Source organism: Polyergus mexicanus, unplaced genomic scaffold, assembly GCF_030449975.1.
Source record: "Polyergus mexicanus isolate NDT 795.1 unplaced genomic scaffold, iyPolMexi1.0 SCAF_11, whole genome shotgun sequence".
Lineage (NCBI taxonomy): Eukaryota > Metazoa > Arthropoda > Insecta > Hymenoptera > Formicidae > Polyergus > Polyergus mexicanus.
Genome location: NW_027223331.1, coordinates 5,635,960 through 5,648,193, shown reverse-complemented (window position 1 = coordinate 5,648,193; position 12,234 = coordinate 5,635,960).

The following is a 12,234-nucleotide window of genomic DNA, read 5'->3' as shown; positions in this document are numbered from 1 at the left end:
AAATTGAGGATATACGTTTTTCTGCGCACAAAGCTGAGATCACTATGTACGCAAGTTTTGATCGTTCGGAACGTCTTAGTTACGTGTCAGTAAGTGAGATTTGTCTAAAATTCTTGTGCAACATCAAGGAAATTGAGAAGAACCGCTTCACGGCATACATAGTTAAAATCGCTATGTACGCAAGTTTTGTTCGTTCGGAACGTCTTAGTTACGTGTCAGTAAGTGAGTTTAGTCGAAAATTCTTGTAAAACGTTAAGAAATTGAGGATATACGTTTTTCTGCGCACAAAGCTGAGATCACTATGTACGCAAGTTTTGTTCGTTCGGAACGTCTTAGTTACGTGTCAGTAAGTGAGTTTAGTCGAAAATTCTCGTACAACGTTAAAGAAATTGAGGATATACGTATTTCTGCCCACAAAGCTGAGATCACTATGTACGCAAGTTTTGGTCGTTCGGAACGTCTTAGTTACGTGTCAGTAAGTGAGTTTAGTCGAAAATTCTTGTACAACGTTAAGAAATTGAGAAGAACCGCTTCACGGCATACATTGTTAAAATCGCTATGTACGCAAGTTTTGTTCGTTCGGAACGTCTTAGTTACGTGTCAGTAAGTGAGTTTAGTCGAAAATTCTTGTACAACATTAAGGAAATTGAGAAGAACCGCTTCACGGCATAGATTGTTAAAATCGCTATGTACGCAAGTTTTGTTCGTTCGGAACGTCTTAGTTACGTGTCAGTAAGTGTGTTTAGTCGAAAATTCATGTACAACGTTATAGAAATTGAGGATATACATTTTTCTGCGCACAAAGCTGAGATCACTATGTACGCAAGTTTTGGTCGTTCGGAACGTCTTAGTTACGTGTCAGTAAGTGAGTTTAGTTGAAAATTCTTGTACAACATTAAGGAAATTGAGAAGAACCGCTTCACGGCATACATTGTTAAAATCGCTATGTACGCAAGTTTTGTTCATTCGGAACGTCTTAGTTACGTGTCAGTAAGTGAGTTTATTCGAAAATTCTTGTACAACGTTAAAGAAATTGAGAATATACGTTTTTCTGCGCACAAAGCTGAGATCACTATGTACGCAAGTTTTGATCGTTCGGAACGTCTTAGTTACGTGTCAGTAAGTGAGATTTGTCAAAAGTTCTTGTGCAACATCAAGGAAATTGAGAAGTACCGCTTCACGGCATACATTGTTAAAATCGCTATGTACGCAAGTTTTGTTCGTTCGGAACGTCTTAGTTACGTGTCAGTAAGTGAGTTTAGTCGAAAATTCTTGTGCAACATCAAGGAAATTGAGAAGTACCGCTTCACGGCATACATTGTTAAAATCACTATGTACGCAAGATTTGTTCGTTCGGAACGTCTTAGTTACGTGTCAGTAAGTGAGATTTGTCGAAAATTCTTGTGCAACATCAAGGAAATTGAGAAGAACCGCTTCACTGCATACATTGTTAAAATCGCTATGTACGCAAGTTTTGTTCGTTCGGAACGGCTTTGTTACGTGTCAATAAGTGAGATTTGTCTAAAATTCTTGTACAACGTTAGAGAAATTGAGGATATACGTTTTTCTACGCACAAGGCTGAGATCGTTATGTACGCAAGTTTTGATCGTTCGGAACGTCTTAGTTACGTGTCAGTAGGTGAGATTTGTCTAAAATTCTTGTGCAACATCAAGGAAATCGAGAAGAACCGCTTCACGGCATACATTGCTAAAATCGCTATGTACGCAAGTTTTGTTCGTTCGGAACGTCTTAGTTACGTGTCAGTAAGTGAGTTTAGTCGAAAATCCTTGTACAACGTTAAAGAAATTGAGGATATACGTTTTTCTGCGCACAAAGCTGAGATCACTATGTACGCAAGTTTTGGTCGTCGGAACATCTTAGTTACGTGTCAGTAAGTGAGATTTGTCGAAAATTCTAGTGCAACATCAAGGAAATTGAGAAGAACCGCTTCACGGCATACATTGTTAAAATCGCTATGTACGCAAGTTTTGTTCGTTCGGAACGGCTTAGTTACGTGTCAATAAGTGAGATTTGTCTAAAATTCTTGTACAACGTTAGAGAAATTGAGGATATACGTTTTTCTGCGCACAAGGCTGAGATCGTTATGTACGCAAGTTTTGATCGTTCGGAACGTCTTAGTTACGTGTCAGTAGGTGAGATTTGTCTAAAATTCTTGTGCAACATCAAGGAAATCGAGAAGAACCGCTTCACGGCATACATTGCTAAAATCGCTATGTACGCAAGTTTTGTTCTTTCGGAACGTCTTAGTTACGTGTCAGTAAGTGAGTTTAGTCGAAAATCCTTGTACAACGTTAAAGAAATTGAGGATATACGTTTTTCTGCGCACAAAGCTGAGATCACTATGTTCGCAAGTTTTTGTCGTCGGAACATCTTAGTTACGTGTCAGTAAGTGAGATTTGTCGAAAATTCTAGTGCAACATCAAGGAAATTGAGAAGAACCGCTTCACGGCATACATTGTTAAAATCGCTATGTACGCAAGTTTTGTTCGTTCGGAACGGCTTAGTTACGTGTCAATAAGTGAGATTTGTCTAAAATTCTTGTACAACGTTAAAAAAATTGAGGATATACGTTTTTCTGCGCACAAAGCTGAGATCGTTATGTACGCAAGTTTTGATCGTTCGGAACGTCTTAGTTACGTGTCAGTAAGTGAGTTTAGTCGAAAATCCTTGTACAACGTTAAAGAAATTGAGGATATACGTTTTTCTGCGCACAAAGCTGAGATCACTATGTACGCAAGTTTTGGTCGTCGGAACATCTTAGTTACGTGTCAGTAAGTGAGATTTGTCGAAAATTCTAGTGCAACATCAAGGAAATTGAGAAGAACCGCTTCACGGCATACATTGTTAAAATCGCTATGTACGCAAGTTTTGTTCGTTCGGAACGGCTTAGTTACGTGTCAATAAGTGAGATTTGTCTAAAATTCTTGTACAACGTTAAAAAAATTGAGGATATACGTTTTTCTGCGCACAAAGCTGAGATCACTATGTACGCAAGTTTTGTTCGTTCGGAACGTCTTAGTTACGTGTCAGTAAGTGAGTTTAGTCGAAAATTCTCGTACAACGTTAAAGAAATTGAGGATATACGTATTTCTGCGCACAAAGCTGAGATCACTATGTACGCAAGTTTTGGTCGTTCGGAACGTCTTAGTTACGTGTCAGTAAGTGAGTTTAGTCGAAAATTCTTGTACAACGTTAAGAAATTGAGAAGAACCGCTTCACGGCATACATTGTTAAAATCGCTATGTACGCAAGTTTTGTTCGTTCGGAACGTCTTAGTTACGTGTCAGTAAGTGAGTTTAGTCGAAAATTCTTGTACAACATTAAGGAAATTGAGAAGAACCGCTTCACGGCATAGATTGTTAAAATCGCTATGTACGCAAGTTTTGTTCGTTCGGAACGTCTTAGTTACGTGTCAGTAAGTGTGTTTAGTCGAAAATTCATGTACAACGTTATAGAAATTGAGGATATACATTTTTCTGCGCACAAAGCTGAGATCACTATGTACGCAAGTTTTGGTCGTTCGGAACGTCTTAGTTACGTGTCAGTAAGTGAGTTTAGTTGAATATTCTTGTACAACATTAAGGAAATTGAGAAGAACCGCTTCACGGCATACATTGTTAAAATCGCTATGTACGCAAGTTCGTTCGAAACGGCTTAGTTACGTGTCAATAAGTGAGATTTGTCTAAAATTCTTGTACAACGTTAAAAAAATTGAGGATATACGTTTTTCTGCGCACAAAGCTGAGATCGTTATGTACGCAAGTTTTGATCGTTCGGAACGTCTTAGTTACGTGTCAGTAAGTGAGATTTGTCTAAAATTCTTGTGCAACATCAAGGAAATTGTGAAGAACCGCTTCACGGCATACATTGTTAAAATCGCTATGTACGCAAGTTTTGTTCGTTCGGAACGTCTGAGTTACGTGTCAGTAAGTGAGTTTAGTCGAAAATTCTTGTACAACATCAAGGAAATTGAGAAGAACCGCTTCACGGCATACATTGTTAAAATCGCTATGTACGCAAGTTTTGTTCGTTCGGAACGGCTTAGTTACGTGTCAGTAAGTGAGTTTAGTCGAAAATTCTTGTACAACGTTAAAGAAATTGAGGATATACGTTTTTTTGCGCACAAAGCTGAGATCGCTATGTACGCAAGTTTTGTTCGTTCGGAACGTCTTAGTTACGTGTCAGTAAGTGAGTTTAGTCGAAAATTCTTGTACAACGTTAAAGAAATTGAGGATATACGTTTTTCTGCGCACAAAGCTGAGATCGTTATGTACGCAAGTTTTGATCGTTCGGAACGTCTTAGTTACGTGTCAGTAAGTGAGATTTGTCGAAAATTCTTGTGCAACATCAAGGAAATTGAGAAGAAACGCTTCACGGCATACATTGTTAAAATCGCTATGTACGCATGTTTTGTTCGTTCGGAACGTCTTAGTTACGTGTCAGTAAGTGAGTTTAGTCGAAAATTCTTGTACAACATTAAGGAAATTGAGAAGATTCGCTTCACGGCATACATTGTTAAAATCGCTATGTACGCAAGTTTTGTTCGTTCGGAACGTCTTAGTTACGTGTCAGTAAGTGAGTTTAGTCGAAAATTCTTGTACAACGTTAAAAAAATTGAGGATATACGTTTTTCTGCGCACAAAGCTGAGATCGTTATGTACGCAAGTTTTGATCGTTCGGAACGTCTTAGTTACGTGTCAGTAAGTGAGATTTGTCTAAAATTCTTGTGCAACATCAAGGAAATTGAGAAGAACCGCTTCACGGCATACATTGTTAAAATCGCTATGTACGCAAGTTTTGTTCGTTCGGAACGTCTTAGTTACATGTCAGTAAGTGAGTTTAGTCGAAAATTCTTGTACAACGTTAAAGAAATTGAGGATATACGTTTTTCTGCGCACAAAGCTGAGATCACTATGTACGCAAGTTTTGGTCGTTCGGAGCGTCTTAGTTACGTGTCAGTAAGTGAGATTTGTCGAAAGTTCTTGTGCAACATCAAGGAAATTGAGAAGTACCGCTTCACGGCATACATTGTTAAAATCGCTATGTACGCAAGTTTTAATCGTTTGGAACGTCTTAGTTACGTGTCAGTAAGTGAGTTTAGTCGAAAATTCTTGTACAACATTAAGGAAATTGAGAAGAACCGCTTCACGGTGTCACGTCCCAGTATTCGAAGTTTACAAAAAAAACTATTCTCTATTTTAAGAACATGAACATATAATACTAATTGTAGTAATAAATCTGAGTAGTATTTATTAATTATTTTTAGTGTAATTTTCCTTTATAAATGAGATATTTTATTTTCTTTTTCGGTCACCCTGCAGTTCACCGGGTCTACCGGGGACCATAAGACTAATAACCCGTCAACGATTGTGTAAAATTAATAAGTAATATTTCCTTAATTAATAAGTATTATTTCCTCTTACCCTTTATGATTATATGTGTTAATGGTTGATATGATGGATTCTCCCTGTAGCTGGTCCTCCAAATTGATTACTGATAAGCGCTCTTAATTATTGTAATGACGGCTAATTCAGGATGAATTGGTAACCAGATGTTGAAATAATTGGTAGAATTATGTAGAATAAAATAGCACTTTATTTTATATTTAAGTTAAGTTAAGCAATTAATATTACTAGCGTCTGCTAACGCTAGAGAAACTAAGTACAAGAATAGGAGTCTTATAACTGTGAATTCGGAGCTTGTCGATGCGTACACCGGATTACTATGTTGAAGAGCTAGTGGTGTTAGCTGTTCGAAGTTTGAAATAGTAATGCTGGATGTTCGGCTCTCACTGAGCTCCTCCGGTCTTCGGGTGTTGGTGGGGAGATGATGCCGTGGGAGCGCTTCGATGTACGTGGTGGGATAGGGCTCCGTATGCCGTTGCTTCAAGTCTTCGCGTGCTGGTGGGATGGTCTTGGGCGAGGCTAAGGCGAGTGGGAAGCGCCGCTGGTAGGGATCGCTACGTCAATCGGGGCTTCCCTCCTGTGCGTCGGGACTTCCCCGGCGCGTGAGAAGGATAGCTAGTGTTTTCGCCGTCTGCATACCAAGACTTTTATATCAACGTTTGCAGCCGTTGTTCTCCGGGCTTCCCTCTTATCTTATCGGCCGGGCGGATAAAAGTATTGATCGCCGGGCGACTTGTACGTTCTAAGACTCTTATAGAATATTGCATTGAATAAAATATTATTTCTTATATGCTTAATTCCTTATTACTACCTATAATGTGATTACAAAATGCTACGTTATATAAAATACGTGTACGCGTTGCATAGCGTATTAGTACGGGTATAATTTCGTATAAAGATATAAAGATATAATAATAATGTGTAAAAGGTATAAAATTCTTAATATTAATGTGTGGATATATAAATGCTCGTGTACTTAATAATTAAAGCGTGTCACGGGATGCGCCGTTCTTAGTTAATAATATTACATTTGCATTGCTCTTTGCCTTAGGCTTTCAGTATACATTATCTTATCGGGCGGGCGGATAAGATTATCGATCGACGGCGGACTTGCATTTCCGTGCACAGTCTAAACTCTTATAATGCTTAACGTAGGAATAAAATATTCTCTACTGAATATTCTATTGATACATATAATAATCTTACGCTGCTTAAACTAGGGTGTGCGTATAAAATCTTGAGGATACTGAAGTTTTTACAATGTGTAAATCGCACTTCTATTCTGATACATACATATATATATATATTACCTTTTGATATTACTCAAATTATTCCTTGCAGGTTGGAAAATTTATGTATACAACTTTTGGGTTTATGTATACGTTCCTTTATATATATATATATAACGTTTTAAATTTTGTGACATTTGTAATAAAGTTTTCAGTTTCCTAACGGTGTTCCCGTGGATTATAAATAAATCTTAGATTGTATGTTTTTAGTAGTAATGCAGCGAGAAGGTTTCGCGAATATACGTAGGTGTTTACAATTGTGATTTTTTATTTTAATGCTCAGATATATGCAATAGAATTTTGATGTCGCGGAAACAGCCGATAGACATACATATATATGTATATAGTTTGGCTATTTTGACGACTTTCCCAGGGCCGCATGTATAAAAGCTCAAAATTGTTACCTTTCCGAGGTTTTTGAACGTGTTCTCATTCTACAGACTCGTAGCTATATTTTTACGTATTTTTGATATACCGGGTGTCCAAGAAATATTGATGTGGAATATTTATATGCCGTTTTTCGTTACGAGGTACAATTCTTACCTTGTGATTATATGTATGTACGCTTGTATGTGTGTTCTATGTATGCAGTCCATATACAGGGTGGACATAAGTACTAATGCTAATTTCTAATTGCTCTCTTTACTAAATGAGCAACTTTCTTCCTATATACTGATACTCGCATAATGATTGACTCGTATAGTTTTTATATAGGGTGTATAGTAAATACATATATGTTTTTCCCAAGTTATTATAATGAATTTTATAATAGATCTTGCTCTATTAGCATCCTTTGAGTGAGTCTGGTGAGAATTTATTGTTTACAAAAATGTGCGACTGGGACGTCACAACGGCATACATTGTTAAAATCGCTATGTACGCAAGTTTTGTTCGTTCGGAACGGCTTAGTTACGTGTCAATAAGTGAGATTTGTCTAAAATTCTTGTACAACGTTAACAAAATTGAGGATATACGTTTTTCTGCGCACAAAGCTGAGATCGTTATGTACGCAAGTTTTGATCGTTCGGAACGTCTTAGTTACGTGTCAGTAAGTGAGATTTGTCTAAAATTCTTGTGCAACATCAAGGAAATTAAGAAGTACCGCTTCACGGCATACATTGTTAAAATCGCTATGTACGCAAGTTTTGTTCGTTCGGAACGTCTTAGTTACGTGTCAGTAAGTGAGTTTAGTCGAAAATTCTTGTACAACATTAAGGAAATTGAGGATATACGTTTTTTTGCGCACAAAGCTGAGATCGCTATGTACGCATGTTTTGTTCGGTCGGAACGTCTTAGTTACGTGTCAGTAAGTGAGATTTGTCTAAAATTCTTGTGCAACATCAAGGAAATTGAGAAGAACCGCTTCACGGCATACATTGTTAAAACCGCTATGTACGCAAGTTTTGTTCGTTCGGAACGTCTTAGTTACGTGTCAGTAAGTGAGTTTAGTCGAATATTCTTGTACAACGTTAAAGAAATTGAGGATATACGTTTTTCTGCGCACAAAGCTGAGATCACTATGTACGCAAGTTTTGGTCGTTCGAACGTCTTAGTTACGTGTCAGTAAGTGAGAATTGTCGAAAATTCTTGTGCAACATCAAGGAAATTGAGAAGAACCGCTTCACGAAATACATTGTTAAAATCGCTATGTACGCAAGTTTTGTTCGTTCGAAACGGCTTAGTTACGTGTCAATAAGTGAGATTTGTCTAAAATTCTTGTACAACGTTAAAAAAATTGAGGATATACGTTTTTCTGCGCACAAAGCTGAGATCGTTATGTACGCAAGTTTTGATCGTTCGGAACGTCTTAGTTACGTGTCAGTAAGTGAGATTTGTCTAAAATTCTTGTGCAACATCAAGGAAATTGAGAAGAACCGCTTCACGGCATACATTGTTAAAATCGCTATGTACGCAAGTTTTGTTCGTTCAGAACGTCTTAGTTACGTGTCAGTAAGTGAGATTTGTCGAAAATTCTTGTGCAACATCAAGGAAATTGAGATGAACCGCTTCACGGCATACATTGTTAAAATCGATATGTACGCAAGTTTTGTTCGTTCGGAACGTCTGAGTTAAGTGTCAGTAAGTGAGTTTAGTCGAAAATTCTTGTACAACATCAAGGAAATTGAGAAGAACCGCTTCACGGCATACATTGTTAAAATCGCTATGTACGCAAGTTTTGTTCGTTCGGAACGGCTTAGTTACGTGTCAATAAGTGAGATTTGTCTAAAATTCTTGTACAACGTTAACAAAATTGAGGATATACGTTTTTCTGCGCACAAAGCTGAGATCGTTATGTACGCAAGTTTTGATCGTTCGGAACGTCTTAGTTACGTGTCAGTAAGTGAGATTTGTCTAAAGTTCTTGTGCAACATCAAGGAAATTGAGAAGAACCGCTTCACGGCATACATTGTTAAAATCGCTATGTACGCAAGTTTTGTTCGTTCGGAACGTCTTAGTTACGTGTCAGTAAGTGAGATTTGTCGAAAATTTTTGTGCAACATCAAGGAAATTGAGAAGAATCGCTTCACGGCATACATTGTTAAAATCGCTATGTACGCAAGTTTTGTTCGTTCGGAACGTCTTAGTTACGTGTCAGTAAGTGAGTTTAGTCGAAAATTCTTGTACAACGTTAAGAAATTGAGGATATACGTTTTTCTGCGCACAAAGCTGAGATCACTATGTACGCAAGTTTTGGTCGTTCGGAACGTCTTAGTCACGTGTCAGTAAGTGAGATTTGTCGAAATTTCTTGTGCAACATCCAGGAAATTGAGAAGTACCGCTACACGGCATACATTGTTGAAATCACTATGTACGCAAGTTTTGTTCGTTCGGAACGTCTTAGTTACGTGTCAGTAAGTGAGTTTAGTCGAAAATTCTTGTACAACATTAAGGAAATTGAGAAGAACCGCTTTACGGCGTACATTGTTAAAATTGCTATGTACGCAAGTTTTGTTCGTTCGGAACGTCTTAGTTACGTGTCAGTAAGTGAGATTTTTCGAAAGTTCTTGTGCAACATCAAGGAAATTGAGAAGTACCGCTTCACGGCGTACATTGTTAAAATCGCTATGTACGCAAGTTTTGTTCGTTCGGAACGTCTTAGTTACGTGTCAGTAAGTGAGTTTAGTCGAAAATTCTTGTACAACGTTAAAGAAATTGAGGATATACGTTTTTCTGCGCACAAAGCTGAGATCACTATGTACGCAAGTTTTAGTCGTTCGGAACGTCTTAGTTACGTGTCAGTAAGTGAGATTTGTCGATAATTCTTGTGCAACATCAAGGAAATTGAGAAGTACCGCTTCACGGCATACATTGTTAAAATCGATATGTACGCAAGTTTTGTTCGTTCGGAACGTTTTAGTTACGTGTCAGTAAGTGAGTTTAGTCGAAAATTCTTGTACAACGTTAAAGAAATTGAGGATATACGTTTTTCTGCGCACAAAGCTGAGATCACTATGTACGCAAGTTTTGTTCGTTCGGAACGTCTTAGTTACGTGTCAGTAAGTGAGTTTAGTCGAAAATTCTTGTACAACATTAAGGAAATTGAGAAGAACCGCTTCACGGCGTACATTGTTAAAGTCGCTATGTACGCAAGTTTTGTTCGTTCGGAACGTCTTAGTTACGTGTCAGTAAGTGAGATTTTTCGAAAGTTCTTGTGCAACATCAAGGAAATTGAGAAGAACCGCTTCACGGCATACTTTGTTAAAATCGCTATGTACGCAAGTTTTGTTCGTTCGAAACGTCTTAGTTACGTGTGAGTAAGTGAGTTTAGTCGAAAATTCTTGTACAACGTTAATGAAATTGAGGATATACGTTTTTCTGCGCACAAAGCTGAGATCGTTATGTACGCAAGTTTTGGTCGTTCGGAACGTCTTAGTTACGTGTCAGTAAGTGAGATTTGTCGAAAGTTCTTGTGCAACATCCAGGAAATTGAGAAGTACCGCTTCACGGCATACATTGTTAAAATCACTATGTACGCAAGTTTTGTTCGTTCGGAACGTCTTAGTTACGTGTCAGTAAGTGAGTTTAGTCGAAAATTCTTGTACAACGTTAAAGAAATTGAGGATATACGTTTTTCTGCGCACAAAGCTGAGATCACTATGTACGCAAGTTTTAGTCGTTCGGAACGTCTTAGTTACGTGTCAGTAAGTGAGATTTGTCGATAATTCTTGTGCAACATCAAGGAAATTGAGAAGTACCGCTTCACGGCATACATTGTTAAAATCGCTATGTACGCAAGTTTTGTTCGTTCCGAACGTCTTAGTTACGTGTCAGTAAGTGAGTTTAGTCGAAAATTCTTGTACAACGTTAAAGAAATTGAGGATATACATTTTTCTGCGCACAAAGCTGAGATCACTATGTACGTAAGTTTTGGTCGTTCGGAACGTCTTAGTTACGTGTCAGTAAGTGAGATTTGTCGAAAATTCTTGTGCAACATCAAGGAAATTGAGAAGAAACGCTTCACGGTATACATTGTTAAAATCGCTATGTACGCAAGTTTTGTTCGTTCGGAACGTCTTAGTTACGTGTCAGTAAGTGAGTTTAGTCGAAAATTCTTGTACAACATTAAGGAAATTGAGAAGAACCGCTTCACGGCATACATTGTTAAAATCGCTATGTACGCAAGTTTTGGTCGTTCGGAACGTCTTAGTTACGTGTCAGTAAGTGAGATTTGTCGAAAATTCTTGTGCAACATCAAGGAATCTGAGAAGAAACGCTTCACGGTATACATTGTTAAAATCGCTATGTACGCAAGTTTTGTTCGTTCGGAACGTCTTAGTTACGTGTCTGTAAGTGAGTTTAGTCGAAAATTCTTGTTCGTTCGGAACGTCTTAGTTACGTGTCAGTAAGTGAGTTTAGTCGAAAATTCTTGTACAACATCAAGGAAATTGAGAAGTACCGCTTCACGGCATACATTGTTAAAATCGCTATGTACGCAACTTTTGTTCGTTCGGAACGTCTTAGTTACGTGTCAGTAAGTGAGATTTGTCGATAATTCTTGTGCAACATCAAGGAAATTGAGAAGAACCGCTTCACGGCATACATTGTTAAAATCGCTATGTACGCAAGTTTTGTTCATTCGGAACGGCTTAGTTACGTGTCAGTAAGTGAGTTTAGTCGAAAATTCTTGTACAACGTTAAAGAAATTGAGGATATACGTTTTTTTGCGCACAAAGCTGAGATCGCTATGTACGCAAGTTTTGTTCGTTCGGAACGTCTTAGTTACGTGTCAGTAAGTGAGTTTAGTCGAAAATTCTTGTACAACGTTAAAGAAATTGAGGATATACGTTTTTCTGCGCACAAAGCTGAGATCGTTATGTACGCAAGTTTTGATCGTTCGGAACGTCTTAGTTACGTGTCAGTAAGTGAGATTTGTCGAAAATTCTTGTGCAACATCAAGGAAATTGAGAAGAAACGCTTCACGGCATACATTGTTAAAATCGCTATGTACGCATGTTTTGTTCTTTCGGAACGTCTTAGTTACGTGTCAGTAAGTGAGTTTAGTCGAAAATTCTTGTAC